Source organism: Manis javanica, chromosome 3, assembly GCF_040802235.1.
Source record: "Manis javanica isolate MJ-LG chromosome 3, MJ_LKY, whole genome shotgun sequence".
Taxonomy (NCBI): domain Eukaryota; kingdom Metazoa; phylum Chordata; class Mammalia; order Pholidota; family Manidae; genus Manis; species Manis javanica.
Window position 1 is genome coordinate 160,955,194 of NC_133158.1, and position 12,718 is coordinate 160,967,911.

The window sequence follows — 12,718 nt, forward strand, 5'->3', positions numbered from 1 at the left end:
ATCTGCCTCTGAGCCATGGGGGTGGTTGGAGCTCCTCTTAAGATGTGGAGAATTGGGATCAGGCCTTCACTGACCACCCACCCAAGGACGACTTCATCAGCAACAGGAAGCTATACAGGCTGAACTGCTGTCCTGGCCTGGGACCGCTGCCTGCCCGCCTTGGTCCTTCCACTGCCCTCAGTCTGTCCTCTTGTGACTTTTCTCCCTAACAGAGGTGTCCGGTCTCCTGATCTCCGTGCCTGACAATCACCGTGCTCCCAGTACCCAGGTCCCAAATCAGGGCGTCATTCTTAGCTCTTCTGTCTCCCTGCGTACGCCGCTCACATACAGTTATGTTAGTTCTGCTCCTCTGAGAAGCAGACACCAGACAAGATTAACTGTGCAAGGATTTTATTAGGGGAAATGCCTGTGTGAGAGAAAAGAGGAGGGGAGCTGGGTAAGGCTGGGACAGCTATCAACTCCCAGGGCAAGTCAGAGAGAAGCCTTGGGTAGAAGAGTCCTGCGCCTGCACCACCCCATCTAAGGAAGGGTCGGGGCCTCAGCGAGTCCTCAAACCAGCCAGCCACTGGGGGTCCTGGGTCCCCTGGAGGGACCCATTTCAGCATTCTCGCCACGCAGTTGATGCTGGGAGAAGCCTGTGAGGGGTGTGGCCTCGGTGTATTTCATGGAGGGCCTTCGGTCCGCTGTGCTCCTCTGGTTGGGGGTTCATGAGGCACATTGTCACGGCTGCCGCCGTGCACCTCGTGAGCTACAGATCTGCTTGTCTGCACAGTGTGGGGAGCAGTGCCTCCATGGTTCCCATGGGCCTTTTCCTGAGGGGAAACTAAGAAGAAGGACATTAGGCAGATGACGTACACTCCCTGTCACTGTAGTTGATCTCAGGGCTGCAATTCATCTACTCCCTCCTCCCTTATCCATTCTGACCGCCCCTCATCCTCAGAGGTCCTCTCATCCGGTGTTGGCAGCTAATGGATTGTGCAGCTCATCACCCTGAAGTGCCTGAACCCTCCAGAGTCATGCCCTTTCCCAGTCCACAGCCTCTGCCCATGTCTGCTCACAGTTGTCAGGGCAGGGGAGGCCCAGGAGGCCCCCAGTGCATCTCCGAGGTTCCACCCACATTCCTCCCTGCTGCTATTGTAAAAGCAGCCTGACCTCTTCTGATCAGAGTCACTTACCTCCACCAGACAAACTGGGCCCTTGCTGGTTCTTGGGCAAAAGAAACCCAACATGCCCTGCAGCAGTTTGCAATTCAGTGAGACCTTGCCGTATCACTTGGCAAGAATCTGCTCTATTTGGGATCAGAACCTCCAACACTGAAGAGCTCAGAGTTGCAGGAACAGAAGCACAAAATTCTCCAATTAGGCAGTAGGAGTGGTGGTCAGTTGGGCCACACCTATTTACAAACCTTGATTCCTGGACCCCTGGACTCTTCCTATTTGGGAACAGAGCACCACGTACAGTTCTCTGAATTGATATAAATATACTGTATGCTGAAGCATGGCACGCTTATTCTTTCCGAGTCTTCTCTAAGCTAGCACACCAGCTGCTCCTTGAGAAGGCCACTCCAGAAAGCTGCCTCTGAATGGGGCGGTATGTGACACAGCCAGCAGGTTCCATGCTCAAGGGCCTGTTCCTGTACCTCTGCTCACTGTGCAGTGAGTCCCAGGGTCAAATGCTCTGCTATGTGAGATTCTATGCCTGCGGATCAAGCATCCCATAACCCTAGACTGTTGTGGCGAGGCTTTGCAGGCAGGAAAGGCAAACTCATACCTGGAATATTCATTCCCATGGGGATGAACCTGTGGCTTTTCCAATGGACAGGGCCTGATCTGGTCGACCAACTGGGCACCAAGCAGTCACCGGGCTCCTCAAGAAAGAGCGCCCTACCAGGGGCACAGTGCTGGTCTCTGTGCTGACAAGTTCAACATTCAGAGGCAGCAGTAGCTAGATTGGTCTCGGGACATGGACCAAAACATGTCCTCTCTTTTTGCCACCATAGCTATTCCACTCATGTACCCGTCATGCCAGTTCTAGGCTGGTGACCAATTGCTAGACTGTCAGAAGTACACGGACACTCCTGTGAGGTGTTTCCCTGTTGCTTTTCACTTGCACTGCTCAATGATTTTAAGCATCTCTTCACCTGTAAGTTAGCTGTTTGTTTTCCTCTTCTGCAAATTGCTTTTTCATGCACATTGCTCGTTTTTCTATTGTGTTCTCTACCTTTTTCTTATAAATCTACAAATTCCTTATAGAATTGAGATATTAATCTCAGGTTGGTTTTAAACATTGTGATTTTTCCCAAATTCTTTTCCAACATGTCATCTGGATTAATCTGTCTTTGGTGTCTTCTATGTAAGAGATATTCTTATCTTGATGCAATAAATACATACAAGTTCCCATATGTATTTCCCCATATACATGTGTATCTGTCTCTGAGTTTTCTCTTTTGTGCCACTTGTCACTGTCCTGCTCCTATGTCTATACTTTTTAAAATTCCATTGGCTTTTTTAGTATGTCTAAATCAGTGGTAGGCATTTATTTTCTGATTTCTCCACACCTTTGGAGCAGTTGCACTGGCAGGACAAAATAGCTGGAGAAGTAATGGTGAAAAACATGCCACTCAAATAAATTGATAGAAATGAAGAGTTAAGAACCAGGTAAAAAGTTGTGACAGGATGGAACATTTTCTTGGAAGAAATGAAAAGGAAAAAGAAAGAGGAGGAGGAGAAGGAAAAAAAAGAAAACAGTAGCCACAGCTTTTTGGAGGAGAGAATTTGAAAAAGAACTTAATTATTTAGGAGGAAAAATGACAAATTGTTAGTGGAAATTAAAGTACAAAAGTGCATCGGGTGATAAGAATATAAATTTCTCTTGAGAGATTTCAGCAGGATTCTAGAAAATAACAGTAGCAGTGGAATAATTTCTGAATATCTCCAGATCCCCTTATAAAAATAAGCAGAACAATTATGTTATAAAACCAAAATCCCACAGGTAACATTTACAGCAAAGCTAAGTGACAAAGTATCAAAAACAAGTGGATGACAACAGATGCCCAGTAGACCCTAAACTCCACGTTCCCAGCTTCTGTGTCAAGAAAGCGCAGAGAAGCAATAATCCCTGAGAGCAGGAGGAACTCAGAATATGCAAAATATGTTTACTGGAAAATGGACAGCACTGTAACGGAGAGGGAAGGGGTTTGTCCAGTAAAGTAGTGGGTGAAGGCAAGGCGCCTGTGGTAAAAGCTGAAGGGGCTGCAACAGTCTGAGCCTCTGTGAGCTCTGAAACAGAACAAACAGACCTCCTCTCCAACACAAGGCCCCACACTGAGGAGATACTGAAAAGAATGGAATCAAAATTGTACAGGAAAGGAATTCAATTCCAGAGAGGCAGAATAAAGAAAACAAGTTTGTCCTCTCACCTGAGACAAAAAATAAACAAAATACATGAAACAATGGTTTTCAAGACACTGAGCACAGTGAAGGACAGTGATCCTTGAGCGATGGCAAACAAATAAGCTGAAGTCCTATGATCGCCCCAGTTTCTGTGACAAGAGAATTTTAGGCCACAATGCAGGGTATGGGAGCCCAGGCAGAACTACAGACTCTTTCCATTAGAAAGACAGAGCTGAATCTTACACGCTGATGGACAGTGACTGCAATGGAGTTGGGGGGGACTTGATAATATGGGTGAATGTTGAAACCACAGTGTTGCTCCTGAGAAACCTTCCTAAGATTATGTATCAGTGATACCTTAATTTTATAAAAAGGAAAAAAAGAAAAGACTGAGCTGAGAGTCCAGGAAGATTAAGGTAAGCAAAGTACTGGAGAGGAAAGAGCTTCACAAAAGCAAACACGTCGGAGAACTACAGAGGGTCATCGTTGGGAATCCAGTGGAGTGGGAATCAGAGCAGCTTTGAGAGGGAAAGAACCACCAGAAGGGACTAGATAAGCATACCTGGTATCACAGGGCCAAAAATGGTGCCTGTTACCACCACTCAGGCTGAAAAGCCTCATAATTCATAAGATATTTGGTAGAGAACTCAGAAGGCTCTTGTCTCAGTACTGGGAAAGAAATCAGCCTTAAACTAACACATCTCTGACACAGTCTAACAAATCTTAAAAGCAAGACCTGAAACAATTGGGTAACTCAACTGACTTCCAGGAAAAGCTCAAGAATTTTTATAGAAAAAAGAAAAATATCTGGCACTCAACAAAGTAAAATTTACAATGACTCACATCCTATCAAAAATTGACAGGCATGCAAAAAGGCAAGACAATACAAGCAACAATTGTATCTGAAATGAAAGAAATGAAAAGAATGAAAAGAAAAACTCAATCAGTTGAAACCAACCCAGAATTGACAGATTAGAATTAGCAGAAAAAATATTAAAACAGTTTTTATACATACTACATATGTTCAAAAAAGTTAAGAAGAGACATGGAAGGATTTAAAAACCTCAGTTGACCTTATAGAGATGAAAACTACAATGTCAGAGATGAAAAATATATTGCAGGTAGTCTCAAGATCTATTTATTATAGGTTTTACACAAAACATTTCTAAACAAAATATTTTCTATTGTTGATGGAGAACAAATCAAGAGTTGATATATGCTCTGTACAGGAAAAAAAGAAATAAAAAACCCTCAACTTCCAACCCATATAAGCTTCCATTTGACTAAAAATGACAACAGCCAACCATATCTTTAGCACCTTGCTAGATATACAAAATAAACTTATAACATGGTTCTTGGCCAGAGGAAGCTTATAATCTCCCTAGGGAAAAGAGAATTACATAAAACACTAATAGATATGAGCAATAATAAATGCTAAATTCAATATGACCAAATGTCAAGATATACAGTACCAATATACCAGTAAACATACCATATGCAGACTTAGTATTGTTACCATTCCTTTTAACATAGGAAATAAGGTCAGTAAGGAAAGAGATTAAAGAAATAACCCTAAAAAGCTTCATGAGAGAGGGAGAGCTTGAGGACAACTCCTTAGGGATTGGGAGATCTAATACAACACCAACAAATGAGTTTATTTCTCGGAGATGAAACTTTTTTTGTAAATCTCCAGTTTGAGCTTAAAAATAACCAAACAGAATTTGCCATCAATTATCTGAGATATAAAATCTCATCACAGGAATCTTTAGAAGTAGCCTAAAAGGCATCTTGGTTTTCAAAAAGTTATGCCTACATTTTTCCAGCTGCAATGAACTGTTTAAAAGGGGGAAGTGGGAGCAGGGACAGGAGGTATACTACATGCGCGCACACTCTACTACAGGCCACAATACTGAAATGTCAGTGGTTACATGAAGTCTTGAAGTGAGTATTATCTAAAAGAGAATATTTAATAATTACACAGACAACTACTATCACTCTGTACTTGGATGGCATTTAGCTATTTTAAAATAACCCAGTAATATAAGACTGACTTATCAGATGGCATTCATTTCTGCCAAAGAATGTGGGAAATCTTGAGTAAAAGAGACAGTGATACAATACCATGCCTCCATAGTAATAAAACAACTTAAGTAAATCTTGGTGCAAGGGAAGTAATGCAATTGTAATGTAACTATAACTGAAAAGGAAGGAATAATTATATTTTTCCTCTAAATAAAAATCTTTTTTAAAAAAACTTCTCTTAAACTTATGAAAATGGAAAATGATTTTTATCAATTTTATAATTTGTTACCAATTTACATAAATTACAGTAGTTTCTTAGTCTATATTTTGGGGAGAGAGTATGTCACCAGCTTTCTTCCACAGAGGAAATGGGATTGAATCAAAAGGTTTACATCCTCAAGCAGCTTGCACCCACTTCATTGTGTGATGATGTAAACCAGAAGCCTTTTTTTTCTTTTTTCATAGTAAGCCAGAAATTCCATGGTTGGGTACAGGGCTCCAAGGTTTTAGTACATTTAAGGATCACTCGGTAATAAGCGTTTGAAAAGTGAGTCTCAAAAAACATTCGCTCAACAAATATTTATTGTACATCTGTCAACAGTTCTGTGCTAGATATTTCAAAGCACATGTGCACACACACAAATATACATATACATATATATATATATATTTTTAATAGCTTCTGCCCCAAAGAATTTGTTGATTTCTATGTGAGGGCATGGGGCTGGTGGAGTGGTACAAAAGAATACTAAAAGCTTTCTACTTTAAGCCATAATTACATCTATTATACATTCTTCATGTTCAAAGCTCTTTCACATTCATTCTCTTTTTGACAACATCTCAAATGAAGCAGAGAGAGAAGCTGATGATTGCCCCCATTTTACATATGACGACAGACCACAGAAACCGAGGAACTCATACCAGATAATGCCTAGTAAATGACAGATATAAGACTCATTTAGCCTATCAGTGAAGTGCTCCTTTCACTACAGTAGCTACTACCTGTAGGTAAAGAGCTGTAGAAGTCTACATATACACACACAAAAAAAATATATATATATTGCAGGGATTGGACATTGCAGAAGAGAAGAATTTTTTGACATAGTAATAGAAATTTTGAAGACACAATAATAGAAACTATCTAAAATGAAATACAGAGAGAAAAAAGAATCTTTAAAAATGAACAGAAGATCAGTGAACTGTGGAACTAAGCTAATATCCTTGTGACTGGAGTTCCCAGAGAGGACAGAGAGTGGAGATAGAGAAAAAACAGTTGAAAAAATAGAAGCCAAAGTGTTTTCAAGTTTGATGGAAAGTATAAAGCCATAAATCCAAGAGTAGCCCCAAACACAAGAAACATGAAGAAAAGCACGCCAAGGCACATCATAATCAAATTGCTCTCAGGATATAGAGAAAATACTAAAAATTGTCAGAAAAAAGAAAAAGAACTCACATTACTTAGAGGAACAGAGATAAGGATGATAGCAGATTTCTTGTCAGAAACAATATAAAGGAAATGACAGTGAAGCAATTTTTGAAAGCACTCAATAACCACAACTGTCAAACTAGAATTCTATCCCCAGTGAATTCTAGACCAGTGAATTCTAGACCAGTGAAAATGGTCTTTCAAAATTGAAGTCAAAATCATTTTTTTAGCTATACAAAAGCTGAAAGAGTTACTCATTAGAGGATCTGCGCCAAAAGAAATATTAAATGAAGTCCTTGAGGTAAAAGAAAAATTATACCAGGAAATACATACCTATACAAGGGAATGAAGAAAACCAAAAACTGTTAACTATAGGGATTTATTCCAGTCCCTTTAAAATATAGCTTACTGTTTAAATACAAATCAAAATAATGTAGGATTTATAGCATACGTAAAAGTAAAATATGTAACAAAATAACATAAAGGCTGGGAGGGATGCAATGGACACATCCTGTGGTGAGGTTGTGACACTTTATGCGAAGTGGTTTGATATCACTTGAAGTAAACTGTCCTAACTTAAAGATACATATTAGTCTAAAGTATCCACTAAAATAACACAACAAAACTTACAGCTGATAGCCAACAAAGGAGATAAAATCAAATCATAAAAAATATTGAATTAATCCAAAAGAAGCCAGGAAAGGGGAACAAAAAACAGATGGGAGAAATAGGGGGAAAAAAAGTAAGAGGAGAAACTTAAAATTAACCATATCAACAGTCAAAAACCAAAATGGGGAGAAAATAGCACATATGAAAAGATTACTATTCTCAGTAATTGCATTATTCTAAATTTGTATGTATATTTTACAGCTTATAGTAAAGGACTGATTATAAGAGATTCTAATTCTGTTCTACCCTTGTACCTTGAAATCAGGATTTCCATGTAAGAGATAGATATTGAAGTAATATAGAAGAGGTTATTAAGCAAAATATCCTGTAGTCCTGAATTTGAATTGGAAATATCAGTATGAACTCAGAGGTATTTTTGTCATGCATGCGTGCGTGTGTGTGTGTGCACATGCACTTTTCCTAGCTCTTCCATTGAAGAGGACTGTAAACAATGACCAATCCCGTAGAATTAGCAAACTTTGTACCCACATTGTGGTCTTGAAATACCATGTCTCACCAAGAGAAACAAAGGCTTGTGAGGGAAAATGGTTCATTTCATGCCTAAGCAGCCAAAACTACAAAAATGAGTCTGGAATATATTTTCATACTAAATAACAAGGAAGCTACTAGAGTCGTGTCAAAATGATTCTGGAACCACCATAAAGGGGTTTGTACTGAACAAAAATGGACACTCTTAGCTTTAAAAGGCAAGAGTGCAACTCATTGAAACTCTTCAAGTATGTTTAAATACACAGGTCCATAATGATAACATATTTTTTCAAAACTGATTGACCAGTTTTGGATTGTTATAGGGATTCAATTCACTATCTGAAAACTTGTAAGAGAAAGAATCAAATATTTTTTCTGTATTTCCCATGTAGAATTTCACTGCTGGCTATTGGCTATAGAAATAGTATTGCTATAAAAATACTCCAACTTGCAAATGTATATTAAAGTATTCCAACTAATCAATGAAAAATAAATTGCTAAATTAGAATATTACTATTCTGCAACTCCCAATAAATTAATGGGTCTAGATATTAAGCATCAAGGATTGCTAATGTCCCAAAAAGGAAAAAAACACACATCATGTGTGTCCTGATGAAGGAACACAGCACCACCTATGGTCTTTTCAAAGCATTTTTGCCTAAATCTGTGGCAGCATTTGGCTCCAGCCACCAATTTGCAAGGAAATACAGAGAATAGAGGAATGTGTTGAACTATACCAAAAGCAAAAACTAGGCTGTGGAAAACTACACATCAAACGTCCTACGATCTTTATCTGTAAAAACGTACAGAAAAATGGAGGGGAATTCTAATCTTCCATTAAAAGACCATTTAAACACATAGCAGTTTTTCAAATGGACAAGATTAAACTGTAGTGTCTAGGATTGCCCACAGGTGAAAAACTGTAGCACAAGAAAGTAACTATTATAAAAGACAGGATAAGTGATACTTTTTGAGGGAAGGAGGGAGGGTGCTGAGATCAGAATGCTGTGCGTGGAGGCATATCTGGGGTAAATGGCAAAGTTCTGGTGGCCACATGAGTGACCTGGGTGTTAGTTACAGGGGTGTTCCCCTTATAATAATTAAGCAATTACACATTTGTCTTGTGGAGTGTTATGATTCTGTTTCATTTGATTTTGCCATTTCACTTTATCAAAAGGCCTAAAGACCCAGTGATTACAGGCTCCTTCATAGTGAATCAGAGACAATCAAACAGCAAGGTTATAAATTGCCTATTACCTAAAACTTTTATAAATTGGTAAGCAATTCAGCTTTAACTCAGTAGAAAATTAGCAAAAGCTGTGACCAGGCAGTCCACAAGAAAAGAAATACAAATAGATTTAAATATGTGAAGACACTCAACCTTACATATAAGATAATTAAAAGATATTGAGATACTGTTTTTCCTCTCTCAGATGAGCAAATGCCTATAAAATTTCAAAACATAAAGTGTTGGGAAAGGTCCCTCACACAATCACTCACACACATCAGTGGTGGCAGCGTGAATTTGTACAACCTCAGCAAAGGACAGTTAAGCTATACTTATCAAAATTATAAACCAATACACCCTGTGTCTAGCAATTCCATTACCAGGAATTTATCATGGATCTCTAGTTGCACATGGGCAAAGTAACATATATTTTCATTTTCATTGTTTTATTTTTAAAGGAGTAGAGACAACCCAATCTCTATCATATGGGACTGGTTTAATAAATTAAGATACACCCACACAATAGAATAACATGCAACCATAAAAGAACGAGGAATTTTATATACAAACATAGAATGATCTCCAAGATATGTATTTTAGGTGAGAAAAATATGGTGAAGAAAAGAGTATGTGAATCACCACTCTCATAAGAGAGGAGAAAAATTCAATTGGTGATGGTGGTTGACTCTAGGGAGCATAGCTGAGTGACTGGGAGACAGACAGGACAGAGATTTTTCCTTATATGTACCTCGTACTATTAGAATTCTGTACTATGTGAATATAAAAGCAAGTCCCAAAAAGTAAAATTTAAAGAAAAATGACTGAGTATCCCAACAATGACTGATGAACACAGACTTCTGATGAGATGAGAGTTCAGAAGTTTGATACAAGTGCTCACAAAAAACTCAGGAAATCACTAGGAACTTCCTGCCTTAGATTCATTTAAGTCAATACATTAGAGATGCCCAACATGGGCAAGGGAATGCAGCTGACATGCTTTGGAATCCTTTGAATTCTCCCCTAGCCTTTCCTCTCTACATCTTATATATTAAAAATAAAGATAGTGGTCATATTAATATTTCACAATGTTCTTCCTTTTTACTATATTGTTATATACCTTAGGAATTGATTTTGAACCTTCTTTGTAATTTCATTACTGCAACCTATGTTAAAATTTAACTTTACAGATTTGTTAAATTACCAGGATGGAGCTGATAACTTTTCCCAGGGGTTTTGAGGTAGTTAGTAATTGTTGATTTGACAAGAACTGACACCTTTACAATATGAATCACATCCAGAACCCTGGACTATTTCCTCATTTTTTGAAATATTAAATTATTTCCTTTAATACATTTTGAAATTTTTCTTTATTGAAGTCTTGTGCATTTTTGACAAATTAATTTCCAGTAATGTTTTCACTTTTCTTGTTGCTACGTTGTTCTTTATCATTTTTTCTTGCTGATATTGCTATTTTGGAAACTTTTAAAGTTCTCTTTGTATCTGAAAAACTTTTGTTGGTCTTTTTATTTGTATAAATCTTTTTGTCTTTTTCCCTTCTAAATAAGTGATCCAAATATAGATGGTCTGCATATAATGATGGCTCCTTTCCGACCTTTGCATCCCTTTTCTTATTTTATAGCTTTGTCCAAGACCTCCAGTAAGAATTATTAAATGATACCTACAAGTCAAATGTCCCTTTGATGTGCTGTTATAGTGATATGTTCCTCTCACTTGTCACATTGATACAGTTAGAATTTCATAATCATTCATGTGATTAATTTATTAATATTAATTTCCTTCACTGTATTATAGGCTCCATGAAGACTGGAATTAGACCTGGTTTTTCTCACCATTGTATGTCTGATATAGTGCCTGGGACATATTTTGAGATAAATATTTCTTGAGTGAATAAATGAGAGGCCTAAGCTGATAAGGAAGAATTAAAGACAATCATAAGAGATGAGGGCCCTACTTTGCTCATGTTGCTTTTTCCTCCCCTATCCCAATTACATGGGTATTCTGGTTGCAAGCACCAAAACTCACACTAACTAAATTAAACAAGAGTAGAATTACTGGAAGGAGATAGGAGACAGGGAATCGAGGATTCCTAGTCAGAAGGTGAAAAGGCTGAAACACTGGGCTAAGGAGACAGAAGGTCTGAGGGCCCAGAATAGACAGTGGAAACTCCTGGGCAGTTTCGCAGGATACTGCCCCTGCAACTCATGAGCACCAACCATTTTCATCTTTTTCTCTCTCTGCTCAACATCCATATTTCAAAGAAGGAGCATCTCATTGGTATAACAAGTGCCATGACTGCCCTTAGGTGAGGGCAGAACCCCAGTGCAATAGAGGTGATTCCCAAAGAAATCTGTGGTGCTACTATTAAAGAGGAATTGATGCTTATAAGCCAGACGTCAATGGCCTCCACAACTTAAAAGTGTTGGGCTCCCACCACTTTAAATGTTCACCTGTGATACAACCATTTCAGACACTAGTATAAACTAGAAATTAATGACAGGCATTGGGGAGGGAAGAACAGGATGAAAGGGTTCTAATGGGAGCAAGACATCTGAGGGTACCTTTTTATATAGTTATGACTTTTTTTACATAGTTCTGAAGCATGTAAATGTTTTACAAATTCAAAACTAGAAGAAAAAAAATCAAGACAAAGAAGCAAACTCTTCTTACACAGAAAATATACACTGCTTTTCACCTCATTTTTTTCTTACTATAACCAGAAAGTCACTCCGTATCAGTTCATGTGACTGTCCCATTCTTTTAAATGATACAATTCAATAATGATTTTTGTATTTACAGCATATTCAGAGTTGTATAACCTTCGCCATTATCTAATTTTAGAACATTTTTGTCACCGTCCAAAAGAAACCCTGTACCCATTAGCAGTCACTCATTACCCTCCACTCCCTTCCCCTAGCCCTGAGAAACCAATAATATACTTTTTGTTTTTATGGACATTTCATGTAAATGGGAATCATACATGTGGTTTTTCTTGTGTCTGGCTTCTAGGAAAATGTTTCAGATTTCATCCATGTCATAGCATGTATCCATACTTCATTCCTTTTTACTGCTGAATAAGTCTGTTGTGCAGATATACATTTTTTTATCCATTCATCAGTTGATGAACATTAAGGTTTCTACTTTTTGATTATCATGAATAATGCTGCTATGAACATTCATGTACAAGTTTTTGTGTCCTTTTTTAACAGGTGTGTATTATTCCATGGGGTGTTTTATTCAACTAGTCTTCTCCTGGTGAAAGTTTACATAGTTTCCAAGTAATGCTCCAGTGAATACTTTTGTGTTTTGGCTTTCTTCCATTTGTGGAGATGTATCTTTAGACCTATTCCTAGAAATAGAATTACTGGGTCTATATAAAGAGTTCTTTATATTATGTAAAGATAAGCCCTGTGTAATATGAGTTGCAAATATATTCTTCCTATTTGTCTTTTACCTTTTAACATTGTGTTTTAT